The sequence below is a fragment of the Rhinoderma darwinii genome, chromosome 1 (assembly GCF_050947455.1).
Source record: "Rhinoderma darwinii isolate aRhiDar2 chromosome 1, aRhiDar2.hap1, whole genome shotgun sequence".
NCBI classification, from domain to species: domain Eukaryota; kingdom Metazoa; phylum Chordata; class Amphibia; order Anura; family Rhinodermatidae; genus Rhinoderma; species Rhinoderma darwinii.
In genome coordinates, this window is record NC_134687.1 from 72249092 (window position 1) to 72265854 (window position 16763).

The following is a 16763-nucleotide window of genomic DNA, read 5'->3' on the forward strand; positions in this document are numbered from 1 at the left end:
CGCCGATCAGTGCTGGATAGAGAGAAGGGGCTGCCCCTTCTCTCTAACCAGCACTGATCAACAGCAGCTTCTCTCTATCAGTGCTGGATAGAGAGAAGGGGCTGCTGATTAGTGCAGTGCAATATCTCTCTCTACGTGTAAAGAGAAGCAGAGAAAATGGGTTCGTAAATACAGGTGGAATACGGTTGACTACGGACCCGTATTTACGGGCATGGGTCCGTAAATACTGGTTAAATACGGGTGACAAAAGACCCGTATTTACGCCATTATTTACGGGAGGGAAAAAATATGGTCGTGTGCATGGGGCCTGACTTTGTAATTATTTTCCTTGTGTTTTTTCATTATATTAAGTTTTTTTCTCCAGAACTTTTTTTTCTTTCGTTTAGGTTCCGTTTCTGGTTTTGTCTTAAAAACGACATGCAAAATCTGCACCAAATCTGCACTGTCTGAGCAAGGTCTAACTGTGTAATCTAACCTCGCACAATGCACTGCTCTTTGGTAAAAGGTGCCCAGCAGAAGTTAGATTTCTGGAGAATAAAACACACTATAATTTTAAAAAAAAGCACAAGGAATTGAACCCGTTCCACAGTATAAATCTACATAAAATGTTAAATATCTTCATATATGTTGTGTAAGCGTGGCGTTTTCCTTTAAATATGGAGAATGGAGAATAAGAGGCATCATTCTTTATGATAAATTACTATGGTTATTGAAGACCGGATATTTTCAGGGGCAATTTCTCCTCCCCCTACAGACTGGACACAGTTGGCATCTAAATCCCGGTGTAATGACAAACTAATGTGAATAGTGCTGTGTATATATTTTAATATGTGATAGGACACAGTATTACGGCGCACTAGCTGAGCCTAGTGGGACAGATAATGTTAATGTTGAATAATCTACAGTGTTTCATGTTATTGACTGCCGTATGGAACAAGAGGAAACTCTGCTCCAGGATGTTCATGTTATACAGTCTGCATGCTTCACTCATTACCCAGAAGCCCGAGCTGCTGACGATTTCTGTATAGTAAATGACTGTGGGTTTATGCGGAGGTGACCGATGTATCTCAGCATGTGAATGTGACCATAAATATCTTGAATCATTACTGCGCTCAGCCAAAGGATGGTGTCATTTATTTCTCTAAAATGTCTGCCTATTATTGTTTGAGTGGATATCAGAGATGATATGAGTACATTAGTGCTGGCGGGAAGATTACTAATTCTAATATGCTAATTTATATTCTACACCTCAGACATCAACTGTTGATCCACCAAACTATCATGCTCCACATAAGGGCAGGTATACTCTAGGACTTGTGTAATATAATTCCAAATTAGGGCCTGTTCACATCACGTTTTGACCCTATGTATAGCATGTACATTGGGAAATCTCCCTACATACAATCTAAACGTGTCTATAGGGCTCCATTAGCACGAAGGAGGCCAAAAGTGTCCCTTTAGCCTCCGTCGGGCTGGTATATGAAGGTATATGGGTTTTTTTGGAGGATGGAATACTACGCTATTCCTTCCTGAGAGATCCTGCAAGAAAAAAACGTATACCGTGTGGTATACTATTTCTTTAACATGGGTGTCTAAGTTATGAGGAAAGATTAATAGAATTAAACCTATTTATCCTTGAAAAGAGACGACTAAGGGGGGACATGATTAACTTATATAAATATATTAATGGCACATACAAAAAATATGGTGAAATCCTGTTCCATGTAAAACCCCCTCAAAAAATGTGGGGGCACTCCAAAAAAAAGGTGCAATCTGCAGTGGCGACAAGCTTTCTTTGCTGTGACAACTGTGAAACTATGGAATCGTCTACCACAGGAGCCGGTCACAGCAGGAACAGTAGATGGCTTTAAAAAAAAGGCTTAGATAATGTCCTAGAACAAAAAAATATCAGCTCCTATGTCAATGTGTAGAAATTAGTTTCATCCCTTTCCGTTTTCCCATCCCTTGGTTGAACTTGATGGATTTGTCTTTTTTCAACCGTACTATGTAACTATGTGTGACAAATGCCACTGTATGGCATTCGTCATAGATATATACGTGAAACCTCAGGGAGCTTTCGCAGGGCCGAAATCCCCAGGAAGAGCATCAGGTAGAGCTCGTCCTGGGGATTCCAGCCATGGAGGAGCCCCTAATGTCACTGTCCATGTATGGACAGTGGTGTCAGGGGCATTGAAATACGCAGTCTCCGATCAGAGCATCGGTTGTGCTCCGGGACTGGAGAATTCTGTGACGTTACTGTGCTAATATGGATGGTGACGTCAGGGACTCCTCCAGTCCCGGAGTCCCCGGCCAAAGTGCTTCTGATGCTCTGGCTGGGGACTTAGTTGAAAGCCCCTGACACCACTGACCATTCATGGACAGTGAAATCAAGTGCTTCTCCAGTCCCCGGATTCCTTGGCCAGAGCATTGGTAGTGCTTGGGCAGGGACTCCGGTACTGAAGTAACCCCTGACATTACTGTCCATATATGGACAGGGACATTAGGGGCTCCTCTAGTGTGTCAGGGGCTCCTCTAATGTGATGTTAATAGGCCCTAATACTACAGAGCTTAATGGGCTTCCACAAAATGGCAAGATGCACCCGTATTTAACGGTCTACATTACGGACACAACATCCTGATACCTCGCCAACCTCCTCCTGAACTCAATTTAGATAGGGTTCTATGTAGAGGTAGGGTTCACCATAGGGTTCTATGTAGAGATGTGCAAACACCCTCATTTGTTGGTTTTTGTTCTAATCAACCCCTCCTGCTTTTGAGCCAAATGCAGGAGTGGACACCAAAGAATGGAGATGCATCAGTCTTTACTATAAACCTTTTCTTTCCTTTAGATCCACTTCTGGCTTTGGTTAAAAAAACTGCATAAAAAAACTGCATCAAAACTCGGTGTGTGATTTCATACGTAGGGTATGTTCAAAACACCATATGTGTGAAGCAGAATACGAGGCTGATTTCAAGAGAAATCCACCTCTGAAAACTAGGCCTTCTTTAAGCAGATTTGCCAAGCATATTTGAAGTGTGTTTTCAAAGCGATAGAACCCTCTGATTTAGATAACATTCTTTTTAACACATCCAAAATATCTCCTCCGCCACAACTAGCGGATTTATTCCACGCTGGTACACATGACAACTTACCAGTCAGTTGCATAGCGGGTTGTACTTCAGGAGTTGGTATGGTAGGCTGCATAAGGAACTCCGGAAACCGCAGCGGCAGACGAGGACATCTGTCTCTATTGCCCCCCCCCCCAGTTGTCTGACCATCTACTCCGCCTATGTCTCCGGCTCCCATGTGAACACTGCGTGCGATGGCTTTTTTCACTTCTGTCACATGACGAGGATGAATGATGCTCAGGCCCAGGGCCGGCTCCAGGTTTATGTGGACCCTTGGGCGACACAGACTTAGTGGGGGAACTCGTGGCAGCAATACAATGGCAGATAACATTGTGCCCCCATATAGAAGTTAGGCCCCCATTTTGCGCCGCCATATATTTAGTGCTCTCTGTAGATAGTGCCACAGTGCCCCCTGTAGATTGTGCTACACAGTCTCCCACCTAGGTATTGCCTAACAGCCCCCCTCTCAGGTGGTACCACACAGCCCCCCTAGTACCACAAAGCCCCCTCCCAGATAATGCAACACAGCCCCCCTCCCTGGTGGTGCCACACACCCCCTCCTTGTAGACAGCACCATTGGGGCTCCCTCTAGGAGTGGAATGCCCAGCCAGAGCATTGCCAAACTTCTGGCTGGGGATTAGTCTCCAGGAGGAGCCTGACGTCACTGTCCATGTATGCGTAGTGACGTCAGGGGCTTTTTCAGGAGAGAAATCCACGGCCAAAGCATCGGCAAAGCTCTGGCTGGGAACTCAGCTCCAAGACGTGCCACTGACTTCACTATATAGGAATGCATAGTTTGTTGTGGTTTTTCTATACAGTTGGACACTAAAAATTATGGGTATTTACACATATATATATATATACACGCACACACACACACACGTGTGTGTGTGTGTGTGTGTGTGTGTGTGTGTGTGTGTGTGTGTGTGTGTGTGTGTGTGTGTGTGTGAATGTGTGAATGCATGTGTATTTCATTATATATTGATGTGTGTATATATATATATATATATTTATTTATATATTTAAAAAGATAGAAAATAAATAGATAAATATGTTGATAGATAGATAGATAGATAGATAGATAGATAGATAGATAGATAGATAGATAGATAGATAGATATGTGTCCAAAGATAGGCAGCACTCCAAATCAAGGTGAAAAAAGTAGCTTTTAATAGCCCTCGTGCAACGTTTCGGCTCAATACAAGGAGGCTTTCTCAAGCATGATGCTTCAGAAAGGCTGCTTGTATTGAGCCGAAACGTTGCACGAGGGCTATTAAAAGTAACTTTTTTTCACCTTGATTTGGAGTGCTGCCTATCTTTGGACACATATTGGAGGATTTGGAACCGTGATCGTGTTCCCTGGGCGTGCACCCCTCCATATTTTCAGGCTGGTGCTGCTGGACGGTGGACTTTTTAGATAGATAGATAGTTATATAGATAGATGTCACGATCACAGGGTATGTGGACCCACTAGGCCGCTCCACCGTAGCGGGGAGGCAGCTGACCAGGTCACAGTCTACACGAAAGTCAATAGCAGATAGCAACGCTAGGGTACCTGCACTAGTCCAGACGGTGGCTGTGGCTTCAGCACGGATGGAGGCCGGTGCGGCAGGTAGCGCCAGCCGTGGCGGGCAGTATCCGATGTGGCAGAAGACACTGGACATGGCAGAAGGCACGGGACGTGGCAGAAGACACTGGACGTGGCAGACGACACCGGACGTGGCTAACGACAGCAGGTGCAGTAGACACAACTCCAACACTGGTAGGCACAGGAACAAGAACAATATGGGATACAGGAACGGGTAACAGGGCACGGGTAACTACTGGAACGGGGAAACACCAAGGGACCATTTTAAAGTCAGACTGGGATAGACTAACAATGCACAGGCAAGGATCAGAAGGCCTGGGGCCTTCTTATAGACCAAGAAATCATGGCAGTTGATGATGATGATGATTTCCTTTAAGGCCGGGCATGAGCGTGCGCGCGCACCCTACGGGACACAGCTGAACAGAGCAGAAGTGAGCGCTGGCGTCTCCTAGAAAAGGAGATGGGGACCAGCACTCACGGATCCATGGCTGCGGGCGTCGGGAGGTGAGTAAACTCGATGGCCCGCGGCCATGGACGCTACAGTATCCCCCCTCTTACGCCCCCTCTTCTTGGGGCCAGAGCGAGAGAGGAACTTTTTAATAAGAGAAGGAGCACTGAGGTTCTCTTCTGGCTCCCAGGACCTCTCCTCAGGACCAAACCCTCTCCAGTCCACCAAATAGAAAGTCCTTCCTTCTACCCTTTTGCAGTCCAGGATCTCCTTTACCTCGAATACATCAGAAGGACCGCTGGGAGCAACTGTGGAACTAGAAGTCTTGCTGTAACGGTTCAGGACCACTGGTTTCAGGAGGGACACATGGAAGAAGTTGGGGATTCTGAGGGTAGGAGGCAGCCGCAGCTTATAGGAGACAGGGTTGATTTGTTGCAGAATCTCGAAAGGACCAAGGAACCTGGGAGCAAACTTGTATGAGGGTACCTTCAAGCGAATGTTTCGAGAGGACAGCCAGACTTTAGTACCCGGAAGATACTAAATTCCTCTCTGCTCCTAGTATCTGCCTTTCGCTTCATGCAATCTACTGCCAGCAAAATAGAGGACCGGGTCTGTTGCCAGATTTGCAGGAAGCCCCATATGCAGAGTCAGCAGCGGGTACCTGAGATGAAGTCGACACAGGAAGAGGGACTCTAGGATGTTGACTGTATACAATGTGAAATGGAGTGGAAGTGGTGGACTCACTCGTGTGGTTGTTGTATTGTTGTATGAGAACTCGGCCCATGGAAGAAGCTGTATCCAGTTATCGTGCTGTGAAGAGATGAAGTGGCGGAGATAATTGTCCATGATCTGGTTGATCCTTTCAACTTGCCCATTGGACTGGGGGTGATAGGCTGAGGAAAAGTCCAAACTCACATCCAGGAGTTTACAGAGGGCTCTCCAGAACTTAGAGGTAAACTGAACCCCCGGTTGGACACAATGCGAAGAGGCAAGCCATGCAAGCGAAAGATGTGTTGAATGAAGAGACTCGCCAGTCGGGGAGTAGAAGGTAGACCGGTCAGCGGGATAAAATGTGCCATCTTAGAGAACCGGTCCACCACCACCCAGATGGTGTTGCATCCTGCTGAGGGAGGAAGGTCTGTGACGAAGTCCATTGCAATGTGCTGCCAAGGGGCATTGGGTACAGGCAGAGGTTGAAGCAGGCCGGCAGGCTTGGAGTGAGTAACTTTGTTAGAGGCACACACCGTGTAAGAAGAGACAAAGTCCAGAACATCTTTAGGTAGCGTGGGCCACCAGAAGTGACGAGCAATCAGGTCTTGGGTTTTACGGACACCAGCGTGCCCAGCCAGTTTAGAACTGTGTCCCCAGCGGAGAATTCTTCTCCTGTCTGCCAACCGAACAAAAATTCTCCCCGGAGGGATTTCTCTAATCTGCAGAGGATTAGCGGTGACAATGCAGGACGGGTCTATGATAGTCTGAAGGGACTCCACCGTGTCTTCCGTCTCAAACGATCTGGACAGGGCATCTGCCCTCACATTCTTGTCAGCGGGACGGTAGTGGAACAGAAACTGGAAACGGGTGAAGAACAGCGACCACCTGGCTTGACGAGGATTCAGTCTTTGAGCGGACTGAAGGTAGGTAAGGTTCTTATGGTCGGTGTAGATCAAGATGGTGTGAGCTGCGCCTTCTAGAAGATGTCTCCACTCCTTCAGAGCCAATTTGATGGCCAGTAGCTCCCGATCTCCAATAGAGTAATTGCGCTCAGCAGAAGAAAAAAGCCTTGAGTAGTAGCCACATACTACTGCCTTACCTTTGGCGCTCCTCTGGAACAGAAGTGCACCTGCACCAACAGAGGAAGCGTCCACTTCCAGTGAGAACTGCCGAGATACGTCAGGGTGATGGAGGATCGAAGCTGAAGTGAAGGCTTTCTTGAGGCTAATGAATGTGGACTCTGCCCCTGGAGTCCACACCTTGGCGTTCACATCCTTCTTGGTAAGGGTAGAGATGGGAGCCGTCAGAGATGAAAAGTTCGGAATAAACTGCCAATAGAAATTGGCGAATCCCAGGAACCGTTGTATGGCCCTTAGGCCTTGAGGCCGTGGCCACTCCAGGACAGACTTTAGTTTCTCAGGGTCCATCTTAAGACCTTGATCCGAGATGACGTAGCCCAGGAGGGGCAAAGACTTATTTTCAAAGACGCACTTCTCCAACTTGGCATATAAGCGATTCTCTCTTAGTCACAGAAGAACTTGACGGACATGCCTCCGATGCGTCATCAGATCTGGGGATAAAATCAAAATATCATCGAGATAAACTACAACAAACATATAGAGGAGATCTCGGAAAATATCATTGACGAATTCCTGAAATACTGCGGGAGCATTACACAGTCCGAAGGGCATCACTAGGTATTTGTAGTGCCCATCGCGGGTGTTAAATGCCGTCTTCCATCCGTCACCCCGGCGAATCCAGATTAGATTATAAGCCCCCCGCAGATATGGCTTAGAAAAAAATTTGGCTCCTCGTATGCGATCAAACAGCTCAGATATAAGTGGCAACAGGTATTTGTTCTTGACCGTGATCTGGTTGAGACCATGGTAGTCAATGCAGGGTCCAAGAGATCCATCTCTCTTCTTTTTTTTTAAATTCTTTTATTTTCCGTTTTCATAAGAACAATTGTGTTACGGTGTAGATCAAAGCTGCACCAACATCGGCTCGAAGGCGAACAACTGGTAATACAGAGGCATCATAATCACAGAGAAATATAACAAAAAAACAAAACGCTGTGAACATTGAGGCTAGAGAAGCTCTGGTATGCACCCTGAACCCGCAGCCATGCATATATACCCATAAGGATGAGCAGAAAAGCGTTGCAGAGCAGCGAAAGAGGGAAGAAGGCAGAAGAAAAAGAGAGGGGGGAAAGAACTGACCTGACCCAGAGGGCCCACCGGATAAGCTCAAGAAGCCATGACGGTCTTGTATTCCTCTGAAGATTGAAAGCGGATCCATTCACGCCACGTTCTGAGGAAGGCGGCGTGGGAGCCTTTCATTGATGCCGTGAGGTCCTCCATTCTCATGATCTCCTGTATTTTACCAAACCACATGCCCACAGGATTGTCTCCACAGCGCGGGAACACATGCCCTGGCTGCATTCACTAAATGGCGCACCACTAACATCTGGTAAGTAGATAGAGGCACCTCACACAAATGGAGCAGAAAGAGGCCCGGTGATCTTGGGAGGGGGAAATCCGTAAATTTCGAGGAAATGCGCCACACCTCAGACCAGAAGTTCGTCAGTATGGAGCAGTCCCAAAAAATATGTAAGAGAGTACCCACATGGTCGCCACATCTCCAACACAACGGCGAAACCGCCGGTAACATCACATGCAATCTGGAAGGCACCCTATACCAACGAGACAAAATCTTATACCCTGGCTCTTGAAATTTGCTAGCCAGAGATGATTTATGTGTCATGTAGAACAGGCGATCCTTCTGCTCCAAGGTAAACGTTAGACCTAAGTCCCGTTCCCAGCTAAGCAAGTATGAAGGTGTGGACAGGGTGGAGGGAGAGATCAGGAGAGCATAGAGTCTAGACAGTGCGTGACGAATTGTGCCTGTGCCCGAACCCGTGCATAAGCGTTCAAAAGGGGAGTTATCTCGCGAGTACGCCGCTGGGTCAACTAAGGACGCGAGGAAGTGTCTCAATTGGGTAACCTGCCAAAAAGAAAAAGAGCCCGGATCCGACATGAACTCCAACTGAGTGCTACTCATCCACACCTCATCCTGTAAAAAATGGGCCGCCCGTCCTTTACCTGCCTTCAACCAGTGCTGGAAGGGACCTCCTTCCCGCCCCGGTGGAAATGCAGGATTGCCCAAAACCGGGAACATCGGGGAGGGAGAGGGAGAGATCTCTTTCCGCGGAAAGATCCGTGCCGCAGTCGCCAGGGTGGGCCTAACAGTCGGATGTGTCCTTGCCGCCAGAGGGACGTGATTGCCCAACCAAGGTAAGGCCTGCAGAGGAACTTCCATAAAGACCTGTTCCATGGACACCCATTCTTTAATCTCAGTGTGTCTGAACCAATCCAAAATTCGTGCCAAGTGGGAGGCCTGATGATAGGACACAAAATCCGGAAGACCAACTCCGCCCTCACACTTCGCACGAAAGAGCATAGATCGGACAATACGCGCGGGTTTCCCCGCCCATACGAACTTATGAAGCATGGACAACAGAGACTGAAAGAAGGTGCGTGGGATATGCATCGGCAGCGCCTGAAAAACGTATAGGATCCGTGGTAAAATGTTCATTTTAAATATAGCACATCTACCAAACCAGGTAAAGGTACCCGACGTCCAAGAGTCCAAATCGCTCTTTACCCGTTGAAGGAGTGAAGGGTAGTTCACCACATAAAGGCGAGACAGGGCACTCGGAAGTCTGACCCCCAGCTACTTAAGCGAATCCCTAGCCCATTTAAAGGAGAATGACTCCGACAGATCGGCCACAAGGTTCTGTGGCAGCGATATGTTAAGTGCCTCTGACTTCGAGTAGGTGATCTTGAAACTGAACAGTTTCGAGTATTCACCCACTCCGCCATCAGGTTAGGCAAGGAAATCCTGGAGGCGGTGATAAAAAAGAGAAGGTCATCCGCATAGGCAGTGACCTTATGGGACCTACCTCCCAAGGCTACACCCGCAATATCTGGGTTGGAGCGAATATGGCACAGGAAGGGCTCCAGGCATAAAATAAAAATCAGTGGAGACAAGGGGCAGCCTTGCCTTGTACCATTAGAGATTGCGAGTACAGAGGAGAGGTGTCCATTAACCTTAACCTGAGCCGATGGGGAGGAGTAGAGAGCCGAAATCCAGCTCATCATATGTGTCCCTAACCCTATATGGCACAAGGTAGCCAACATAAATTCCCAATTGACTCTGTCGAAGGCCTTTTCCGCATCCGTCGACAGAAAGCAAGTGGGAAGTGCTGAAGCGGCCGCTTGGTACATCAGGTTAATTGCTCGTGTGGTATTATCCCGCGCTTCCCGTAAGGGCATAACTCCCACCTGGTCATTGTGTATTACATTGTGAAGTAGCGGGGACAGTCTATGGGCCAGAATCTTAGCAAAGAGTTTAAGATCGGCATTTAACAGAGAAATAGGGCGGTAATTCTGACACATGGAGGGATCCTTTCCCTCCTTTGGTATCACCGTGATATGTGCCCTCAACGTTTCCCGAGGAATGGTGCCTCCCTCTGTGAGTGAATTGAATGCTAGTAGGAAGTGGGGCGAGAGCATGTCTGAACAGGTCTTACAATATTGTAACGGCAGGCCATCCGGACCCGGGGCCTTCCCCACTGGTGAATCCTTCAGTGTCCACGACAACTCGTCTAAGGAAATGGGGGCCTCTAAGGCTTCAATCGCCTCCGAAGGGATGCCTTTCATCCCCGAGGACCGGAGATACTGCTCAATCTTTTCCAAGTGACTGCCGCCACCCGGGGAAGAAGGTGCTTGAGGGAGATTATATAACGAGTGGTAGTAGGCACGGAAGGCCTCCGTGATATCCTGTGGAAGCTGCAGGTGCCTATTTTGGGAGCCGAGAATGTGCGGGACATAGGTACTTGAACGTGTTTTCCTAAGTGCCCGCGCCAAAGTCCTACCTGGTTTGTTACTAAATTCGTAGAATTGCCTCCTACACTTAACTATGGCGGCCCGAGCCTTAGAAAGACAGAGCGAACGTACTTGCTCTCTCAGCTGCCCCAACTCTGCCCCCACAACCCGATCCTGAGACACCTTATGGGACTGCTCCAGCCGGTGTATCTGGGTCAGTAAGTCCCGGAGATGTGCCGCCCGCTCCTTTTTAAGTTTAGAACCGATACGTATAAAGGAACCACGCACTACACATTTATGGGCCTCCCAGATACAGAAAGGGTCAACTCCCGGCGAGACATTCGCTTCGAAGTACTCCCCCAGTTCCCTGCGAATGTCCGATACCACTACCGGATCCTGTAAGAGCGATTCATTCAGACGCCACTGCCAGGGACGCGGGCTGGCCGTTTGGTGAGCTAGAGTAAGAGTAATAAGGGCATGATCCGAAAAAGTGATGTCATTTATGGAGGCGGATGTGAGGTTGGAGAGGTGGGAATGTCGTAGAAAGAAGTAGTCCAGTCTAGAGTATGAGTTATGGAGGGCCGAAAAAAAACGTGTAGTCTTTGGTCGAGGGATGCATAAGCCTCCACGTGTCAACAAGTTGATGCTCATGCAGCAGCCGACGAATACGATTTGATGTCTTTTTATTGAGTGACTCATTCCCTGTTCCAGTTTTATCCTGTTATGTTTTTATGTCAATAAAATTTTGTATCTTTTTCCATAAATTTCATGTGCTTTAGTCGATCATATTTTCTTGGATTCATCTTATGTCAATTTTTGATCGATGCACCAAGTTTATCTTGGTTATTCTAGGACTTAATACAGTAGATTCTATATAGTTCAGCAACTTTGCCTTACATTGAACATTACTCTGTATTTGTGTCCTTCTCTGTTGGTATCTCATCAGTGTATATAAGAGTAATAAGGGCATGATCCGAAAAAGTGATGTCATTTATGGAGGCGGATGTGAGGTTGGAGAGGTGGGAATGTCGTAGAAAGAAGTAGTCCAGTCTAGAGTATGAGTTATGGAGGGCCGAAAAAAAACGTGTAGTCTTTGGTCGAGGGATGCATAAGCCTCCACGTGTCAACAAGTTGATGCTCATGCAGCAGCCGACGAATACGACGGTGTGCCGACCTAGGCAAAGAGGAATGCCCTCGGGAGGAATCTAATGTAGGGTCTAAAGTGGCATTCAAATCCCCCCCCCCCCCAGTATGAGAGTGCCTTCCAGAAAGTCATCCAGATCCACAAGGACCTTCTCCAAGAAGGTAACCTGACCCGTTTTAGGGAGATAATATGAGGCCAGTGTGTACAGAGTGTTATCCAGCTTACCCTTCACGAAGAGATATCGTCCCGCCCCATCTGTGCGAGTCTCCACATGCTCCCAGGGAAGAGAGCGAGAAATCAGGATGGAGACCCCCTTAGTCTTGGAGTCAGGGGACACACTATGGAACCCTTCCGTATAGTGAGAGTCCGTAAGCTTCGGTATGCAGTCGGCCCGAAAGTGGGTCTCCTGCAGAAGCGCCACGTGTGCCTTCCTTTTCCACAGGAGACGGAGAATGGAGGAACTCTTCTCCGGAATGTTCAGACCCTGTGCATTTAGGGAGACAATGGTAAGGTCAGTCATAGTGGACAGAAGGATGGACAGAGAAGGGAAAGGGCAAAAAGGCAGAAAAGAAAAAGAAAAGCCCCTGCACAGAAACCAAAGTACAGGAGTTAAGAGGCAACACTATCCCTCTAAAATCGAGAGTACAAATTCCCTCCACTACTCAATGTGGGCTATGTCGTCCCCAGAGGAAATCTCTCCAACCACGACACAGCGACACGGAACCCTAATGGGGAACGAAGAAAGACAGCGACGTAGAAGACAATGTCACGTGAATACAGTAAACAACTAAAAGGCACAATTGGAAAGTGTCACAACCCCGGACCCCCCGGATTAACTAGCACTTGAACCTACCCTCCCCTGTTAAACTAAGCAATTGAACCGACCCCCACTAGAGAAAAATCCCCGGTCCATAGCTTATACAGGTGACCCCTAGGGCCACACCATCAACGACTGCAGTCACGGCTGGTGGAGAACACTGTGGAGAAAACAGGGGTTAAGTGCAAATAACGTCCCACATAAGAGTGTACAAGATCAATGTCTCCGCGGGGATCGTCGCCTCTGAGGCCGTGGTTCGACTGGCCCAGCTCCACCGTCTCTGCATGGGGATCGCCGCCCCGAAGGCCGTGGATCAGGCAAATCAGCTCCAGGGCGAGGTGCAAGAAATCAGGATAGGGACCACCTCTAATAGCAAACTGTGCCGGGGGTTCAGTCCAATCCGGCAACCGCACCGGTGAGGTTTCCAAGAATCGGAAGGCCTCCTCCAGGTCATCTGGGGACCTGACCGCGAACGATTGCCCCTGTCTACGAAGGATGATGTGGAAGGGGTGGCCCTATCTGTAGGTAGCTCCTGCAGACTTGGTTGCTTCTAGTGATGGACGGACAATTCTGCGCATGGAGAGAGTCAATCTGGATACATCCGGCAGGACGGTGCTCTCGGAGCCCTGAAAAGTAATGGCTCCCTTTTCCCACGCTCTCCGGGCAATCTCCTCCTTCTGCTTATAGAAATGTACCCGACATATGACGTCCCGGGGACGGTTACCCTCTCTGACCCGAGGACCTGCCAGCCTATGAACTCTGTCCATCTCGATGGCCATGTCACGTGGGCGATCCAGGAGGTTATTGAAGATATGAGACACGGCGTCATAAAGGCCATCCGGGGGTACTGATTCCGGTAAACCTCTCAACTCACGTTATTACGTCTTCCCCTGTTTTCAACATCGTCTAAATGGAGAGAAAAGTCCTGTAATTGTGAGGCTTGAGTGGCCAGAGACTGTGAGAGTACCGAGATGTCCAAAGTAGATATGGAGTTCTGGTGCTCCAGGGTTTCCACCCTCGCGGTCAGGGCCCGCACCTCCTGTGAGACCACGCCAATGGCCCTGTCATGTTTCTCTTCCAACCGAGGGAGGCGTTGATCCAGATCAGATTTGGTGGTCAACACCTTCACCATTTCCCATAGTTCCGCCAGGGTCCGTTCCATGGATAGCAGGGGGCCCGGAGGCAAACCGGGCAGTGGGTCCCCCAGACTCACTGAAGGGGCAAGTGAACCCCTAAAAATGGCCAGCGTGCTCTGACTCAGCGGACAATCCTGTATGGCAAACTGCCGTTGGGTGGCAGGAGAAAATGGCGCCTCAGCCGCCCTGCCCGGCCGTGCCACTAGATTCGCCCCCTGTCCTGATGCTGTCTGTGGCTGTATTGGGGGAAAGTCCTCTAATCTGGCCGGTGCAGCCGACCCTCGGACGCCTGCATCCCACTGACCTCCCTTTGAAGATGCCATGACCGCCCCTGGGGCCCGGGAGCAGCAGCCGTCCTGAGTCTGACCTGAGGAAGGAGGAGGCGGCGAGTAACCACGCTGCGCTGGGGTCTGGGTGCGGCCTGCATGAGGAGTGGAGGAAGATCGCGGCGGGGTCCCATCCATCGTGGAACGGAGATATCTGCCGATGTTAGAAGAGCCAGCGGAAACCGGGAGGTTTTTACGGCTTCTCCCCTTCGTCATCCTGCGGTGGGGACCGGTAAGTATGCCCTGTCGGGCGATCTTCTGTGCGGTGAGTCCGGAGCTGCAGCAAAACACATCTTCACTCCGCCATGCCTAAGCCACGCCCCCATCTCTGTTCTTAACGAAGAAGAAGCCTGCCCCAGCCGGGGAGGAAGATTTTCGAATAAAACCCCTCTCCAAGTTCTCCTTGATATAGGGTGACATAGATAAAGTCTCTGGTAAGGAGAGAGGATATACTCGTCCACAGGGAAGAGAAGCATTAGGAACCAGTTCAATGGGACAGTCATAATTCCGATGTGGAGCCAACGTCTCAGCCTCTAGTTTTCAGAAGACATCCGCAAAACTGGCATACTGAGATGGTAGACCGGAGAGTGATTGAGGCAGAGGGGGAATAAAAGGACGGACTTGTGACAGGCAATGGCTATGGTATCTGGAAACCCATTGAAGAACCTCTCCGGAATTCCAGTCAAGGACCAGGACGTGTAGGCGGAGCCATGGCAGACCCAGCAGGATAGGATTGATAGCCTTAGGTAGTACCAGAAAGGTGATCTGTTCTGAGTGAAGAGCTCTGACCCGTAGTGTCAACGGCTCCGTGATGAGCATAATCGGATCGGGCAATGGTAGACCATTCACAGAGGCAACAGCCAGGGGTCTCTCCAGATGGACTGTAGGTAGACGTAAACGATCCACTAGATCCTGCTAGATGAAATTAGCAGCCGCTCCAGAGTCAAGATAGGCGGAGGAAAGATATGACATTTCTCCGGAGACGATGGCCACAGGAATTGATAATCTGGAAGAGGTTTTAACGTTTGGAGACGTTCCACCTAGAGTTGCCTCTCCAACCAAGGTACTGGAGTTTCCCGGTTTCTGTGGGCATTGGCGCACAAAATGACCCTTAAGGCCACAATATATACATAGTCCAGAGGAGCGTCTGTGCTGCTTCTCCTGTTCAGATAACCGGACTGTCTACCTGCATGGGTTCTTCAGGTAGCGCACTAGGGGAAGACAATAGTGGTCTCTGGACTGAGGGTACTGGTCTGTGGGCCCGGCTCTCCTGTCGAACCTCTTGAGTGCGCTCCCGGACTCTCATATCAACCCAGGTGGCTAACAGGATGAGGGCATCCAAGATAGAAGGGAGGTCGCGGGCCGCCAGTTCGTCCTTGATGTGAGAGGACAGTCCCTGCCAGAAGGTTGCCACCAGTGCCTCATTGTTCCATGCCAGCTCAGCTGCTAGGGTACGGAAGAAGATAGCATACTCCCCTACTGTGGAGCCCTCTTGCTTGAGGGTCAACAAAGTAGCTGTGGCAGAGGATGTTCGACCCGGCTCCTCGAACACGGCACGAAAGGACTGCAAGAACAAGGCTAGGTCCGAGGATACAGGTCCTTGTTGCTCCAAGATTGGGTTCGCCCATGCAAGGGCCTTGCCAGCGAGGAGGGAGATAATAAATGCCACTTTGGCCTCCTCGGAGGGGAAGAGATGAGGCCGTAGCCTAAAATGGACCGTACATTGATTAAGAAATCCTCTACATGCTCTGGGATCACCGTAGTAGCGAGGAGGAAGAGGCAGAGGAACTGTGGATCCAGAACAAACAGGAGGAGCAACGGGCAGTGGCACAGCAACAGCCTCAGGGGGAAGAACCGGAGGTGGAACAGTGAGTAGATCCAAGCGGACCAGGATAGAATTCACAGCCTTAAGGAGTTGATCCTGACGTGTGCGTAGGTCATGCCTCTCCGTCTGTATCTTCTGGACTGCGGTCTTGGGCTGGCTAGTGCGTTCCATGGCCTGAGCGTACTGTCACGATCACAGGGTATGTGGACCCACTAGGCCGCTCCGCCGTAGCGGGGAGGCAGCTGACCAGGTCACAGTTTACACGAAAGTCAATAGCAGATAGCAACGCTAGGGTTCCTGAACTAGTCCAGACGGCGGCTGTGGCTTTAGCGCCAGACGTGGCGGGCAGTATCCAATGTGGCAGAAGACACTGGACGTGGCAGAAGGCACAGGACGTGGCAAAAGACACTGGACGTGGCAGAAGACACTGGACGTGGCAAACGACAGCAGGTGCAGTAGACACGACTCCAACACTGGTAGGCACAGGAACAAGAACAATATGGGATACAGGAACGGGTAACAGGGCACGGGTAACAACTGAAACGGGGAAACACTAAGGGACCATTTGCAAGACAGTCTGGGATAGACTAACAACGATCAGGCAAGGATCAGAAGGCCTGGAGCCTTCTTATAGACCAGGAAATCATGGCAGTTGATGATGATGATGACGATTTCCTTTAAGGCCGGGCACGAGCGTGCGCGCGCACCCTACGGGACACAGCCGAACAGAGCGGAAGTGAGCGCTGGCATCT